The sequence below is a fragment of the Etheostoma spectabile genome, chromosome 12 (genome assembly GCF_008692095.1).
Source record: "Etheostoma spectabile isolate EspeVRDwgs_2016 chromosome 12, UIUC_Espe_1.0, whole genome shotgun sequence".
NCBI classification, from domain to species: domain Eukaryota; kingdom Metazoa; phylum Chordata; class Actinopteri; order Perciformes; family Percidae; genus Etheostoma; species Etheostoma spectabile.
The window spans coordinates 9,275,800-9,293,648 of NC_045744.1; the positions used below are offsets into that span (position 1 = coordinate 9,275,800).

The following is a 17,849-nucleotide window of genomic DNA, read 5'->3' on the forward strand; positions in this document are numbered from 1 at the left end:
TTGGTAGTGCCGCCAAATCAATATTAAATCAGTAGAAGCCCCTTTTATGTTGTCATGCAATAATAAAGATACATGTTACATTGATGTTCTGGCCATAAAAAAATATATTTATGTGTATAGTTAATTGTAAATCATCCCTGCATCACATAGTACTCACTTTGAAAACTTCAGTTTTTTTAATAAAATATCAAAACATTGTTTTCAGTGTTAGAATTTCTGCATACATTTTGCACTCAGCATTTGATCACTCATAAATGATAAAAAGATACTTATAAAATGTTGGAAAGTAAATCATAGTGAATAAAAGGTGATTTGTGGACAAAGAACCAGAGATTATTACCTCACAATCCTCCTCATACCCACCTGAGATCTCAGCAGTAGCAGTGTTCATACCGTGCTTCAGTCACTACGGACGGCAGCCAGAAGAGGATGTGGATATGGGTGAAGAAGGAGAGAGGAAGGGGGTTGTTTGTCTGGATATGCTGTATAATATGAACACCCGAAATCTGTGGAATAATGGTGTAACTTGCCTTTAGAAAACAGTACGGAAAGACTATCACATTGTTTCAGGGTATAAATGTAAGTGTAGAGGGGCTTGTTTAGTTAACTCAACTTTAAAAACGGCCTCACTTGACCTTAGTACAGGCTAACTCACTTTTCAGAACAGATTTTGTTAAAATGATAAGACTTGCTTTCAAGGGTGACACAAATGTTACACCACACTGCTTGAGCAGCTGTTGTAGATATGAAGCATGTTTCATATCTAGCCACCGGGTCCCTTTTGAAATGGATTTAAGGATGTTGGATGACCTCGGCAGTGACATTAAAAGGAAAAAGGTCTGCTACTTTGCTAATCCTCTCTGAACTTCTAATATCATTACTGTGGTAAATTCAACTTGGGGGAGGAGGAATGAATGGACCTCTTTGTTTTATTATTATTATTTCTGGCACGGAGAACCACACACACGTCTGTGCAGCTCTGACCGAAGGTCTTTACCCAGATGGTAATGGTGCTACAACTTATTGTACAACAAACACATCTTTCAGGGTTTCCAGCCAGCACCGGCCTCATATGGGCTGGGACAAGGGCCAAACAATGCATTACCTCTCACCGCCTAACCTCCACTGCTTCCATCCCACATAGTTAGCCCTCCTCTGAACGGGAGCATCCCAATCCCCAGGCTGATTTACTGTCTGAGGGACGCTATGGGTTTCCTGCTCCAGATTACACAGAAGCAACAGTAGGACACAGCATGCACACACATATCCTTTAACACAATCTATGGAGAAAAAGGAACATTCAGACGCTTAATTGCTTATCAAATATTGCATGGTTACCATTGGATGACAAATGACTATTTGGAGTTGAGAGCGTTGGTGGGGCCTTGAGTGCTTGGGTGTGCGGCTCTGCACAGTCTGTGTTCTGACAGCTGGCAGAGGAAAAAATTAACCTGGCAGAAACCTGCTCTCCACAAAAAAAGCAGTCAATAACAGGAACTCAATCAAACTGCCCTGGTTTCCGGTAAGCTATGCACTCTGGACTGCCTGGTCTGACAGAGGCTGGCTCGCTGAAAGACTGGTTGGCTGCAGGTCGGCCCCCACCGCAGCACGGAGAACTCTCACTTGGCTCTGCTGTACCACACTCATTTGTACCTCATCTGAATGAGGTTTCGCCTTTTATTCAGATGGGTTGAAAAAAATGTGCCTGCACACTGCAATGGTTCGCCAAAGAAAGTACTGAGCCCCGGCCTCAAGTCAGGTTAATGCAACATAAAGATTTGAGTTATCCTGTGCTTACTTTTCAAGACATGTGAAGTTATTAAAAATAGAAAACGTTTGGAAACACACACTCCCTATATATGTCAGAATAGTAAAGGAATTGAGAATGAGCAGTGACTTTTTCAAGTGATATTCCACCAAAATGTATCTTGTGAGAATGATAGGGTCAGCATGCTGTAGAATGTTAGATTCCAATGGTAACATGTTTATGTCAAGAGAAAATTATCAAAATGTCCACAGAATCTTGTCAAACCACTCCTGCTACTTAATCCACATCTCCACTGTCAATGTGTGTGTTCTTTAGTGTATTTTCTCAACTGCATTGTGCTTTAGATTAATCATGTTAGAGACCGTCTCCTGTTCTTCCAGGGTCAAATCGTGGCCCTGAAATTCTTTGACCTGGCTGAACTCTAACTCCTAGAAATTACATAATTATACCACAAATTTGCCAATAACATTTTTTTAGGAAATGTAATTTTTGACTTGACATGTTCACAATCATCATTTCTCCAGCCAAGGAAGGGCTTTTATTTTAAAATGGTCGGAGGAATTTGAGGTGGACGGTGATTGTACAATGAGCAGGACTTTGACAGCAAAAATAAGATCATCGTAACCCTGGCGTGTGGTTAGCCTTGGGCAACAACTAGCTTAGGGAAAGATGATGGATGCCAGTGATACCACTCAGTATCTGCGACAGTGCAGATAGGTTTTTTGATAGCGTTTCTTCATGTTGATAACCCAAATGCATTCTGGGCAACATTACAGTTTGTCAAAACGCATTTGCTGTTGCAAATTAGTTGAATAGAAATGTCTCTCTGGGAGATAGTGTTGCATATAGATCACACACACAACCAAAAGACAAAATTAAGCATGACCAACGTCTAGTTTATCTTCATAAATGTGGTCAAGATGAGAAGAACCGACTGAAAGTTTTGTGAGAAAGAAATAGATAGAAGGCATAAAAAAAAAAAATCTAATTAAATATGGTGGTTGAACGTCTGATGGAAGTGGTGCAAACTGACACAAGCAAGATAGTGGTCAAGAGACGGCTCAAGGTGGATGTCCGTAGTGGTACACGTGGCACCTAATGTCACAGCCAGTAGAACTCCAGAGTGACAAGCAGTGTTGGCAGGAGTGAGTTCTCCACACTTGGATTCCACAGCTTCTGTCATCGCTCCTACCTTGTTTAGTCTAAGTGTCACTGTCTATCAGCTCACCGTAACACAGAAATATTCTTCTTTTTCCCCTGCAGACAAAAGAGGAGGCAGTGCCCTGAAAATCAAATCAAGAAGCAAGAAATAAGAGAAATTTATGCGAACATATAAAGTATTTTTTTCCAAGTATTACTAAATGAGATGCTTTCCTTTACATTTGCACCTTTTGTTGAAATTTGTCAATATTGAACTTGAGATTCCAACGTATGCGCAACATTATTCTTCATGCAACAATAAAAGTTGTTTTATTTTGCAATTCAGGCCTGCAGGCTCTTTTCCTCTCTGCTTATTTGTTTATAGATGATGATCAAACGCCAATTCCACATTCATTCTTCTGGTCAATATTCTTTACACTTGTTTGATGACAAACCATGAATAAGGCCAATGGGTGTTCATTTTCATTTTCAACCGTTTTAACCAGCTGTTTAAAATGTTCTTGGCTTTTGTTTCAGCTGTGATTTGGCTTCATTCCATCAGCCAGGATCCATCGCATCCTTAGTTGGCAAAAAAAGAGTCAAACATTTGTATCAGTCATGACAGTATAGGTAGTAGTGTGAGATACAAGAACAGTTTTTTGTAACTTGGGTCTTCCTGCTGATACATCAACACTAATACTTTGTACAGCATCCTAACTTTTACACAGGAAAGCTTTACAACAGAGTGAGCAATCAGTTGAGGGATAATTGCTTCAAAAGTGAAGTGATTGCCGTTATTTAAAACGCTTATTTTGAAATGAAAATAAAGCTGAACATACCCAAATACTCAATGCCATGATGGATAAGTTGATAAATTCATTCTCTCTGAAATGCAACAGACAATGGAAACACTGATTAAAGTAAGTTTGGTTTCACATTTTATGATTGTCAATTAAATGGAAGCACTCAGCATTTGTAACATTCACCATAAATTCCATTTCCAAAGTAATGGTTCTTAGTATTGTTTTATTGAATGGTCATCCATGTGGAGATGCCTTGTGCAGAAACATAAAATGTTTTTTATCACTATTTGAAATGATGGCCAAATTACAAAAGTATGAGTCATATTGTACATAGAGAGACATGTCTTTTAGTCATCATGACTGCCAGTTACTCACTAAGGCTCTGAACTACATCTGGACAGCTGTCGTAAAATATTTTTCTAACTTTAATATAGTATTTATCACCACATACTGTTGTTAGTCCATTACATGTAATATGGTCGGAATCACTCTACAGGTTGTCACTGCACACAAAGGCTATAGAAACAAGAGTGTGGTGTTACTTTTACATGTTTATGCATATGGATGCTTGATTATCCTACAGAAACTGTTAGAATATAATTCATACATGTAAATTACTTGTTTTGTCATTGGGTTTTTATGTATTATTTGATCCATTCATATTTAAGTAAAACTTGATAGATTCATTCAAAACAATCACAGTCTATCAAAAGCATGACTTCTACCACATATGTGTAATATTTGGCTGCATATGTCCCTGCCACCCATATCAAGTTTCCCTCATGAATGTAATAAATGAAGAAAAAGCTAATGATGCAGCTTTTGTGACAGAAGAGGAAGAACTTGATGACTTTAATGGGAATTGAATTCCAAAGCGGATGACTAGGGCTTCAGGTAACAGTGGCCTCAGTGTGTGCAATTTGGGCTTAGGATTAGTGATGACCCCTCTGGAAACTCATGCCCCTTTTATCAAACTCCCAAAGTTATTAACACCTACTCATGAGATGTCACATAGGCGCCACCCTCTGGTGGGAGACCTCAACTACACTTAGCAACAACTTCATACCACAAAATATCTTTATCTTTCATCAATTTGTCTTATATGGTTCCTGCTTCAACAGCCCTGCAAAATAGTGTCCTAATATTTCATATAAACACCATCACCTCCCACATACACAAACAGACCACCGTTCTCAATCTCCACACTTTCTCACACTCTTGCTTGCCCTACCATGTTTAGAGCCATGGCTTGGGACTAATTGAATAAGCAGCGACCCTGTGGACCGCCTCTCTGAGGGATTAGGATATGATCTCAAAAGAGAGCTCCTCTGAGGGCAAACACAGCCAATTTAGAGCCATTTCATGCTCTGCGCTCCAGCACACGAGAGGCCGGAATGCAGACCACACACACACAAACCACTGACACACACACACACACACACACACACACACACACACACACACACACACACACACACACAACACAAAACACTAGAGAAAAGTAATTCATGGGCTCTCAAATCAAGCATGCTTTAAATTCTGGTCTTTCTCTTATGAAACACAGCTGTTTTTTCCTTCTTTTTCTTGTCTCCCCAAATACTGCAGAGACCGTTAATTATAACAAACTACCTCTACCAAGACACCTGAATTCCACATGTTCATATACTGTAACAGCTGTTAAATATTTAGTAATTATTACAAACAAGATCTTGTATTTTTGAAAAAAGAATGGCCGGTAACAAGTTTTTCATTCTGTCCAAAATGTATGTCTGTTAATAATTTGATTGTATTTCTAATCTCTAATTTTTTGAGTCACCTAGCAATAACCCCTCTAATGCGTTCACCCATGTGGCTCCATACCAAGGCTTTGTTTCATCAAATGAATTGTCTAAATCCTGTTTTTAATGATGCTTCCATTATGTTTATTGAAGTCCTCTAAAGGAACTGCTGAAAAGTGAAAGGCTTTAAGTTACAGATAAGAATCCCTGGAGATCTAATGACCCATATTTTATTTATGGAAAACTACTGCCGTCTATGAGCACTGCAGAATTGACATCTAGTTTTTGCAGCCTTTAATTTCTGTAAGGCATCCTTATTTATATATAGAATATAGTTTAGAAAATCTTTTTTTTCATCTTAATTACTACAAAACATACCTCTATTAAAATATACCTTTATTTAAGTAATGTAAAGGTGCTTTTGATTATTTTTTAACTTTAGCAGCAGGGCAGGTTCTGTAATCCACCAGTCTTTTAGTCTTTTTCTCTCCCTGAAATTCATAAGCATTCACATCACCTTAAACACCATCTCAATGGGCTCTAGGGTTCAGAGGAAGCAACGTCAAACAGTGTGTGTTTTATTACATGCCTCAGTAATCCAGGAAAGGGGAAGCACATGTCTCGGTGAAATACGATCGAATTCAGATTATCTGTGGATATTTTGCCCCGTTTTAACTTCTCACATAAAATGAATCATATAAAAGTCTGTCCTAATTCAGTATACGTTATTTGGAGAGTCTTCTTCTTCTGAGAGCGGCTAGGGTAGTAGTTTATGTCTGCCTCTCTTTTTCCAGCTGCCTATTAGGATTGTGGCTTCCCCTGTGGCGGTGTGTTTCTCCCCCCTGGCAGAAAGAGAAGTATGCCATTATTCACCAGACCTGCCATTGCTGTCAAAATATGAGTGGGGAGTAGATCTATTAGATACCTATATTTCCTGGTAGAAGAGCCTCCATCTCTGCCTTCCCCCTTGGCACATTAAATAGGGAGACAAAACCCAGATGACTGGTTCTGAATCTATGAAAACATGCACTAAGTACACTGCTTTGGATGTGGATTCTAAAAGAAAATAATGAAAAAGCCACTGGTGGAAAAAAGTGTTTCTCAGAGGACATTTCAATTGAGAAGACACAGTTTGCTGTCATAGTTAGCTACAATGCCAAGTGCAGATTTGTATATTCTTTTTTCACGTTTCCTTTTGATTTGATTTGTTTTATACCTTTTGGAGAACGTTTATCAAATGAGAATGTTAGCAAGGAATTAAACTTTAACTTCCATCCTTCCCACAAACAAAGTAAATCATTTTGCAGTGACAGTACCAGTTGCAAATCCTCCATGCGCTCTCACCTCATCTATCTTTATCACAAGAGTCAAAAACAGTTGGAAGCCTTCTATGGTATTTAGTACTGGGTTTCAGTTCCACAATGAAGCGCGCCTGATTCCTTAAGTAGCAGAGGGAATGGTGCAAGAAAGATTTGTAATAAAAGCCTGCTCAGGTAAATCACTTTTCAACCTGTCATCACCCGCAAGGGTAAAATTATTGGAAACAGGCGGTGTGTATAACATGTGGATATTGGCTACTCCTTTCACGGTCCCTTAAGATTTGGGCACCGATGAATTCCATACTTCTTTATAAATTATCTTTAAACTTCGATTTGGCAGACATTTTGATGTCTTTTTTTTCCACTGCCAATTATTTGATAGCTCAACCTTCTATGTACTCACTTTAATTGCAACTTAGAACATCTTTAACTTGTCCCTTGTCTGGGTTCCGAGGAATGATTCAGAGTTATTCAAGTAAAAGTAACACTGTCAAAAAAATATAAGAAAAAGCTGCATTGAAATTAGTAAAAGCACAGAAGTTATTAGCTAAATGCACTAACAGTATTAAAAGTTAAAGTAATCGATGCAGAAAATTGCCCCATGTGAGTGTTATGGTATTAAATATCACATTACGTGATTATTATTATTACAGATGCATTTATGTGTAAGTAGCATTTTACTGTTGTAGTTGGTCAAGGTGGGATATGCTATTAAAAATGACCAATTTGGGTCAATATAGCACCCACTGTTATCCCAAATTAGTGGACTTGATTAGAAATTTGGTTAAACCATCTAAGTTTTAACACAAGGTGAAACTTAACAGGTCTTGTCGTGTTAACACATGGCAGGAAGTTGATGCAGTAGACAAATCAAACATTACAGTAGTACATTAGTAGTCATTGTTAAAAATCATTAATAAACGTGAGTAATTGTTAAAAGGTAAAGCTTTAGTGCATACGTTTTTTTTATATCAATGAATGTCCATTACATTCAAGCCTTTGACAAATGAGTTCCACACAACTCTCTCTGGATGCTCAGAAACTGTCTGAACTGTTTGTGTCATCCGGCAACTTTCAAGGGCATAAAATCAAGTAAATGTAATTACCTCTTCTGAAGAGTCTGTCATGTTTTTTAAATCCTTCGTGTCCCCCTTGGCTACTATCAGCTGTGTGGAGGAGGGGTGAGGGTGGTGCACAATCACGGAAGGCTTGTATCTTGTGGATGTGCCAACAGCTTGGTTGTCATTACTTAGAAACTACACACTAGAGCTTTAAACATGCAAAAAAATATGACAAATATAAAACATTAGGCTGCCAACTGCTACTACAGAAATAATTTGCAGAATGATTATTTTCCTGTGTAACAATATAATTTCACAAATGATCTAAAAGAAACATTTGTTCCAAATATATAAGAAGAACAATTAAACAGATGCAAATAATGCAATGTTCCAATACTTAAGCTGTGTGGAAAGATTCACCAAAATAAAGTTAGTAAATATTCAACCTTGTATGTTATTAAATTGCCCGGAAGCCATCAATAACAATAAATGCAGATTAACATGAACACTAAATCAACCATACAAAACTAAAACCCAGGTAACATTAATGCACACCCAAAATATGAACAGAACATTATTAAAAAAACACTTTTACTAGGACAGAAACCGTTCAGAAAATATATGTATTTGTTCCCATGTGCCTTTGCATATCGTTCAGCACAATTATTCAAACTGACACATCGAGAGCAAAATCTCTTCTCAAGTCTCCAAAAGTGTAAACACAATTTCTGCTTTACACACAATTTCAAATTCAAAATGGTACTTTTTAAATGCACTGAACATAGTTCTCTGCACAAGACAACAATCTGACATGTTTGCCATTTCAAACACTGTCATTCAAATTGACCCTATTTGAGCTGATTGGCCAATACATGTGCCACCTGGCCAGACACCTCAATGGTTAATTGTTACCACTTCAATCAGAAAGTAAGCACTATGAAAAGATGCTGCCTAATTATTTTTCTTGCTTCTTTTTTTCCATATATTTTTCTTCTGCAATTTTCTTTTTCAGTTTACTGTTTTTTGTTAGCATATTTTTGCGCAGTCCAATGTGACATATCTGCTGTGCATGTGTTGCGCTGACTTGTTTGGTAAAAAAAAATATGTTTCAACAGCATGTGTGTGTATCTGCAAATATTTCTGTGCATGTGAACACTGAAGAATTTTCTACAATTTGAACTATTTTAGTATTGTGGCAAAGCATACTAAAGATGAGAGTGCTTTTCATTATGCCCAACAGTGAGTAGTTGGTTGGACAACAATCTGGTAACATGAATGAAGTGTGTGCCATTTGGTGCAAAAGTTTGATTTTGATAATGCTATATGTAGTTTTGCTTGCAGTGCTTCATGTTGTAGGATATATGAGGTATTTAACAGTAGCAGTTTGGGTGTGTGGCTTGAGGTATTTTGCAGTTTCAGTGTGTGGTTTTGTGAATTGCGTTAAGTATTTTTGATAAAACCATCCAAAATTGCAACATTGTGTTTTAGCAATTCGAAAAAACTGTAATACATCCATAGTTTGGCGCAGAACAGTTCAAATGAGGGGGGCACCCCTCTCATACAGAAACTTACTGTAACATCTTTAGTTATCTATGCTTACAGTTTTTTTCAATTAAAAAAAAAGTTATCACACACGTTTACAACATTACAACTTACATAATAATGAAGGTTTCAGGTCCCATGAAGCTCCAGATGACATACAAAACTATAACCTGCACAGTCTCCATAGGTCCACTACAACTGCAAAAGACACCTTAACAACCTGTAACCAATAGTGATAGTAACCAAAGTAATTAACTGTGTAAACAACTAATAACTAACTAACTAAATAATAATAACATTAATACAAAAAATAACACAAACACTGGGCCAGAACATCCATTTTATAGTGTAACTTTCTACCCATTCGTATTTTAGTAAGGTCATTTATGTTTTGTTTGAAAAACCTTTTAAAAAAGAAAACACTGTATTGCGTACAAAAGTACAATATTTTAATACTTTTAGTCAGTCTCAAAGACACTGTTAAGAACAAACGACCTATATCATTGTACGGTTTGGACGGCTTGTTGGAGCAAGTAAAGTACAAGTAGCAAGAAGCAAAATAAAAGATGTACTAATTATGTAGCTGAACACATCACACATATTTAAAAAAATAGTTTGCTTGAAAAAGTTAAGTTTGTGCTCACAGGAAAATGAATTCAGCAGTTATTTGACTACCCCTTCTGTCTGGCCAAAGCCTTATCCACTAAGCTGAGTCGCAGTGCGGCCCACTGTTTGTGTGAGCTCTGAATCTGCAGGCTTTACAGGCTTTCCTCTTCCCCAGGCAGGGTGGAGAGGCTGCTGACTCCACATTCTCATCACTCTTCCTCCATCTCTCCATCCCCCAGTGTCCTGTTTACTCTCTGCAGCCCTGCGGCCGTGCCACCTCGGAGACACTCCAGACCACCAAGGTCCTGGCGGCCGCTTCGGATTGGCCGGGGACGGCTCTCACCATGGGAACAACAGGGTGCTGGAGTGCTGGACGTGCTGGAGTGGGTGGGGGAGTGGTGCTCACGGTGCCTTAGTGGTGGGGAAGGTATGAATAACTGTGGCCAGGCGTTGACATTCAAAATATATAAGGATGCTGTTGCATTGTGTGGCCAGGTGACCTCTTATAGGGCTCCTCCATTAAGAAACCAAACCATGAAACCATTATGAAAAAGAAATCTTACTGTGACAATGGAGGAGACTTGAAATGTTGCACCCTTTCAGTTAATGGCATTGAATAAGAACAGTTTCTTCTTGCAGATTCTACCGTTACATTTTGTCTCAGCTCTGGTTGGCAGGAGGTTTTCATACCATCCTACTTAAATTTCCTCTATAGCCACGAATGTAATGGGAGATGTTATTTTTGACACTCTGAGAAAACTAGAGGAAGGTCATGTTGGCATAATAATGTTCTGGGATTCTTTCCAGATCTTTTGTTGCCCTCTGCTGGTTAGACCTTGCACTGTTCTCCTTTTCCCAGTCAGCAATAATGTGGTGTGTTTTGCGCAAAAGTAATCGCAGCAACCTCCATCATGGCATCTATTTTTGCATGGGTGGTCCCCTTTACATTGTTGAACTCAGCGGTAGAAAGCTCTTGCTAAAGTAAGAAAGCATTAGTCCAATTGTGGGCAGTAAAAGGAGTTCTGCTTAGGTTAGCCTGTCAACGACCCATCAAAGCAAACAGCAATGGCAAAGCAATGCACGCAGCTATTGAAGGGTTTTCTCAAAACCCTCACTGGCAGGACATTGTACTCACTGCAAGAAGGCTGCCATTGTGGAATGATGAGGGAGTAAAGGGGATATTGGTTTCTGTTTTGGAAACGTTGCCTATGAGGTGTTCAGAGGCTACTATTTGGGGGCAGACATCCAGGCTGCTGGAGAAAAAAAGACTGGGACGGAATACAGGTGTTTTTACATTAGCTTCAACATGGAGCCACTCTGCACTCACTTTCTGCTGAGTTTTTGGAAAGTGGGTTCCCGCTCCTGGGCAATCAGTAGTGTTTTCCCCATGCTGATGTGTGCTGATGTGAGCTCTGCGGAACCACAGGTTGCACATGCCTCTCCCTTTCAAATAGAAGGGAGGGGGGTCTGCTGAGACAGCACATGACCTGTGGCCCTTTGCTGTGTGTCATCCCCCCATCTCTCCCCCTGTCATGTATATCCACTGTCACTACAATAAAGGGAAAAGCCCCCAAAAGTGATCTTCAAAAAAAAGGAAGGTGGGAGGCTTGGAAAAGGCCCGTGATCGAGCCAATTACGTTTGTGTACTTTAAATAAGGAGTAACCAACTGAGAGCTTTCTGAAGGGGTCTGCATTAAAGTGGATTGCTAGACTATATTCTCCAACGACTCCTGTGAGTAACGAGCAATCCTCAATTGTGTGCAGAAAAAAGAAGCTTTACAACCGAGGCTTGGAACAACCTTTAAGTTCAGTTATCTATACCAAGACAGGAAAACCCAACAATAAATGTTTCCAAAAAAAAAAAATCCATGCAGCTTTTTGTTGATAAAACAAAGTTTCTACAAAAAGTCAAACTGAAACAAAACCTGGAACACCAAGGGAAAAGGGGGAATTGTGGGCACTGGCTACAAAGTGTTTGTGTAGGGTCTTCAAGATTTTGACAGCCACAGGATATGTGTGGGCCATTGTTAGTCACTCTGAGTGCTACCTCAGTGGTACAACTTCCTCCTCTTCCACCAACCACCATATCCACAAAAACACACACAACTTCATGCATGGATCAATCACGACAATGCATATTTCTGCGTAACTTGTTAAAAACGTAACTAAAACTTGACAATAGTACTTCATTTTCAAACTCAAATGTTACTCATGACTTTTATTTGTGACTTTTTATTTTGAAATGTGAGATAAAATGTGCTCTTTTATGTCATAACAGCATTTGCTAAATTTAGATTGATTGCATGAATCAAAAGAAAACATTAGGTGAAGAGAATGCAGACATTGTAGACTGATCCTAATAATGATCCTGGATCAAAAACGTTGAAAAATTGCTTTAAAGTCAGGGCCTTACTTTTGATTTGACATAACTAATAAATAGCAAATGAAGTTTACAAATTCAATGAATCAATCAATGAATACTGAAATATGATTGATATTGCATTTTTTTTAATCTTAAAATCTATAATTTATATTTGAATTCACTTGAGTCATTAGATGGATTGTATGAAATGTAACCTATTTATACTTACATGAAGCTTTGATCCAAATCTTGTCAACATATTAAACAAGCAGCAAGCAAAATCTTTATGTCAAATGTTTTTCCTTCATCTCATTTAAAGCACTTTTTCTTAAGATACAGTCTTTTCTCAGTCTGTAAAATATGTTGCTACAGTATAATACTGACCAAAATGGTGACTTGCCAAAGTTGTATCTTTCTTTTAACAGTGTGAAATACAACCTTGTTATATCATAGAATTTTAAGGAATTGGACCACTCTTTAGAATTGTAGAGATACTTGTTATTCCTAATATGGTGTGGATTTAACTGTTAAAATAAAACAATGTCTCTACCTGATAATATTTCCCAACTGTAACAAATCCCCGGCCTCTACCAGTAAGAGCATGAACATCATCCAAAACGCCCATGAGTAGACACAGACACAGTAAATCTTGTTCGCCTGCGGTGCCTGCCACACAACACATAAAATGTCTCCCTCAAAATGGGCTCTTTGTGTGGTCAAGTGAATATGACCTGAAGAACGAACCACAGCACTGTGACTCTTTTCCTGTTTCCCCTGTCTAAAAGCAGACTGGACTGAAATAAAGGCAGGCCGCAAGAGAGAAATGTCCAAACCATGAACAAACCAGCAATGCATTTTTAGCTTAAACATGGTCAGATATCAGTGGTTCCCCGCATGGTTTACCAAGCCCCCCAATGATCAAAACCCCCGAGGATGTTAATGTTGCAGAATAATAACATGAATGAGGTTATTTGGCTGCGGTGGTTGTCTCAACTTTCCTCAAATATGCAGGGTTGCAAAAGTACTTATTTTTCTTTAACAAGATACAAACTGTCATGACAGAAACCATTACATCGTCTGCATCACCTCACTCTGACCCTTGTCTCTCAGTTTCAGGGTTGTGTCATCCATCGAGTCCTCCTCTCCTGTCTTGAGCTTCATCGTGGGAACCATTTCACACTACAATAGCAGAAGCCGTAATAGGGTTGCCATTTGGATGCCTTGTGCTGTGTTTTTATTGGCTGTGGGAGATGTTTTTGGGAGTCAGATAGAAAACAGGCTAAGGGGTCTTTTCGACCTCGGTACGGTCCCTGCTGTAGAGAGACCGGGGCTCAGCTCATCGATCACCATGCACTGGGAGGAAGGACAGACGCTGTGGGTGGTATGGGAGAACATAGCAGAGAGATGTACAGTATGGATATGTATAAAGCTGATGAATGTCTAACATTTACTATGCTGTAATGTGTGTGTGGGTGAGTGCGAGTAGATAAACGGGATCCAATAAAACATGCCAGGGGTATGTTTTGGGCAGAATAAGTAAAGGGTCAAGAAGGAGTTCATTGGTCTGGCTGGAAAGGTCTAAAGTGATAAAACATGCACACAAGCAGCATGTTCATACACCCACGCTTGCACACAAGCTTGTATTAACACACTAGCCTCAGACACAGAGAACGTGCTCCTTCATTCTGTTTGAACAAGACGCTTGGCTCCATTTAGCTCCTTCAGCCAAGACTCCTCAGCAAGAGCTAAAGCATAAAAGAGCAAAGCAAGTACACACACGGAGGCCTGATGGATTATGGCTCTCTCGGCCACAGAGCCCTCTCAGCAGGGATGGCAGACTGAACAGAGACCCCATGCAGGCCGAGGGGTGAGCCAGAGGGATGAGTAAATACTAAGTTGATGGAAAAGGCCCCATTGTGGGACCGCCTGACCAGAAGTAGGGCCCAACCTGGAGGTGATATGGAGCCAAGCAGATGACCTGACAGCGGGGGAACTCCAAGATCATTAAAGGATTCAGCGTGGCCATTTGATCAGTGTTGAAACCAATGACTGAAAACACCTGACACAGCAAGCTGCTGTGTTTCCCCCTTCTCTGGAAATCAATCTGCGTGTGGGTGGGACATGGCTGTTTTCATTTCAAAAGTCATGTTGTACTGTTACGAAAAAAATGGGCTCAGAATAAAAGTATGAAGCACATCTACTTCAAGCTCGTAAGACTAATTAGACATTTTACACTTTGTAGAACATCATAAAACACAGAGAATCCACCATAAGAGTGTTTGGGTCCTTGGGGGTAGCAGAAACAAGCTCTAAACACAGCAATGGCATGTTATAACCTTTTAAGTTGATATATGACCATGAGCTTGGTAGCATAGAGTTGCCTATTTAGATATGGAGCAACATTAGGGTTCATTTGGAGTCACGTTTGTCTACCCAACAAATGTAAGTCATTATACGTTTGGCCTCTACCATCTTCAGAGGGAAATATTTGGCTTTTTTTCGGCTAGTTGCTAACTCTATCCGTTTGTGGTTTGGTGCTGAACAGGTAGTGTACAGTCAGTTTTAAAGCTTTTTTACTTAAAACAGCTGCCTATGTGCCTGAACAATAATGCTGTGAGAGTGGTGAAAGTAAACCAAAACGTTAAAGTTGCACGTCGGGAAGTTAAACATTAAACTGAAATGTTTATAGAGCTCCAGATTTGGGTGATAATTCTCTGTTGGTCCATGACTACGAGAGAACCCCTTTCATGTTGTTACATTGTCATTGTATGTAAAACTTGTAACTGTGACATTAACGGGATAATGGTAAATGCTTAGACATAGCATCACAGAGGCAAACATTAGTTAACATTAGCCACCATAAGCTACTTGTCATACCAGACCAACTATTAGTTAAAAAGACGAAGAGTGTACTAAATTGAGCACAGGTGAGTATTATTGCTTATGCAGTAAACTTTCATATGTAACAAAAGAACCTTTTTTCGTTGAAAAGTAACACAGTCTTGCTTTAATTTAACATCATAAAAAATATTTTGGGTAAAAACTGCTAATATCCAATGTCCATATTAAGATGACCACTTAGTTCCTGTTATACCATAAAGGGATAAACGGACATTGTGTTCTTATTGGTGGCAAACGTCAGCGGTGCTAAAAACAGATTGCTCACCCAGCATGTTCCCACCACTGGACGTGACGACACGTGTACTGCCATTAACTGAACATAAACGTGGTCTGTTCCTCGCAAATCAGAACCACCTGCCCACGGGCCCTGAGAACTGGCTGGACCTCTCTCCGGACCTCCTTGGAGAGAGAGAGCGCCTCTTGTTTGGACAACCGTCAGGGCCAGCTCCGGGGCTCTTACATGAAACGAAGAGTGGAGCAGGGAATCTTACCCTTCACATAGCCTCCTACAACCCCAGGCTTCGTCTCCTCCCTTCAGAGCAGGGCCCAATATTTTTTAATTACGTACAGGAAACTCCTGTTACAAAGGGCACTTTCTTAGTCGATCTGCAGGGAGGCTGTGAGGAGTTCTGGGGTCACCCTCCTCTTTTTTCTCTCTCGGCCCTTTCTGACTAAGTGTGTGTGGGTGGTAGATGTATCGACTAACAAACTGGAGAGCATGCCACCCAGAGATTCAGGTCACTGCTGACAGCCTACCTTCCCTAAGCAAAGATGGCACCTGGTCTGTGAATACACCAAAACTTTACTATACAGCCAATATCCCACTTCTTACCGGCCCCTCTCCAGATCCAACTAATCAACTTTAGCACCATACTTTTTGTTACATTCTGCTGTATCATAATACTTGTCAATAGTGATAGTGTTTGATAAAGCAGGACAAAGACATAGACATGTCAGTGAGCTTTTTTTTAACACTCAGCTTCTTAGCTCCGGTGGTCTCTAACTGACAGGAACTCAGGCACTATTTGTTATCTTTAGGCCCAATAAGTCCATCTGGTTTTGGTTTGGCTCCTCTAGATCGCCCCTGGAGATGTGGATGGAGGGGACTTAGGGGTGAGGCTGGGTGGTGGAGGGGCAGTTCTTGCAGGCTTTTTTCTCCTCTCAAATTGAATTTCTCACCATTCCAATCTGGGCCTCGGACCAGGGATGGAGCTAGAGCTTGCGTTCAGCTTCCAACCCTCAGGCTCCTAAAAAGCTCTGCAAAAAAAAAAGGAAGAGAAAGTGGGGGAAATACTTGTAATAAATCAGTATCACTTGTTTTGCCACATGACCTGCATATTCGGAGTAATTTCTATTAACTTACTCAGACTCTCTCTGCCTGTGTTTGTAATAGAAGAATGTATGAACTCTCTCTGAACCACTCCACCACTCCACCTGAAACATTGTGTGTCTTATGAAATGATGTGTGAAAATAAACAAATAGCAGACTAAACAGAGCTGTTAGTCCTTGAAATCAGGATGGAAAGTTTTCAAAATTCACGTTTGGGGTTTTAATGTTGTAATTATGTTTATTTTTAATGTATGTATGCTACCCCAGGAGAAATGTTTTCCAAGAAAAAGCCAAAGGTCCACACGGTGTTGATGGTTATATACGTGTACAGTAGCCAACGCAAAAAAATCTAGCTAGGTAGCTAGCAAGATGTTGACAGCTACATCTGGCTAGCCTTATGTACCTGTGAATGTGGTTTCCCATGTATGCTTCTGTGTTGTATTTTATTTTTCAGTTGGCTCTGATATCTGATGTTCTATAAATATTCCTATGGTGGTTTTCCATATTTAGCTGCACATCTCTGTTCTTGTCCACTTTCAAGGAAAACAAATCCGCAAAAGGAGCTCAAGCTTAAGTTGATTTCAGGTTTTCAAACAGTTGGAAGACAGTTTGTCTCTCTTAACCATCTCTTCTTGTCACCGTCCACTGCACACTCTATAAATCATAAATGATTTGAAACATAAATAACCCAAAACTGTGAATTATTTTGTCGGCCCTTACAATTTTATGGCCGTGACAGTCTCAAACTACTGGATGTAAAAGTGGTCAACTACTGGGTTTCTATGCTTTTTGGTGGTATAGTTTGCTATCCTGGTATTTCTGTACAATTAAATACATGTTTCCCATGGCATTCCCCTATAAAGTCTGCACTTATCCTCAACTGACCTTGTGGGTTCTATAAAATAAGACCTTACTGTCTTTTAAAGAATAGAGCAGGCTGAAAGTTGAGGCAACTTCGCGGAAATGTAGCTTGAAATGTTCACATGCTCCTCACATACTCACATTTCTCTCACTGTCGTTCTTCTTCATTTTCAGTAACTCAGCCTTTTCTGTGACCTCTGTAAAACTGTTGATAACCACATTTTTTCTCCAATATATCTGAGTCAAAGCCCCGTTCCCCCGACATCATCATCATCATCCCACACACTCAGTTTATTTTCTCAGGTGAACAATGCTGCATTGCCCACACTGGCTCCCTCAGATGCTCTTAGGTTGGTTCCTGGAATCAGCTGTACTTTC

At 39.6% G+C, this 17,849-nt stretch overlaps 1 long non-coding RNA gene across 1 annotated transcript; it reads right to left on the reverse strand.

Moving 5' to 3' along the window:
• Nucleotides 1–2,650: 2,650 nt before the first annotated feature.
• On the reverse strand, nucleotides 2,651–8,911 carry LOC116699210 (uncharacterized). Its single transcript, XR_004334394.1, has 3 exons — nucleotides 8,742–8,911; nucleotides 4,916–4,920; nucleotides 2,651–2,660 (listed from the first exon to the last, which is right to left on the reverse strand). It is a non-coding gene; the product is annotated as an uncharacterized LOC116699210 (long non-coding RNA).
• Nucleotides 8,912–17,849: the final 8,938 nt, after the last annotated feature.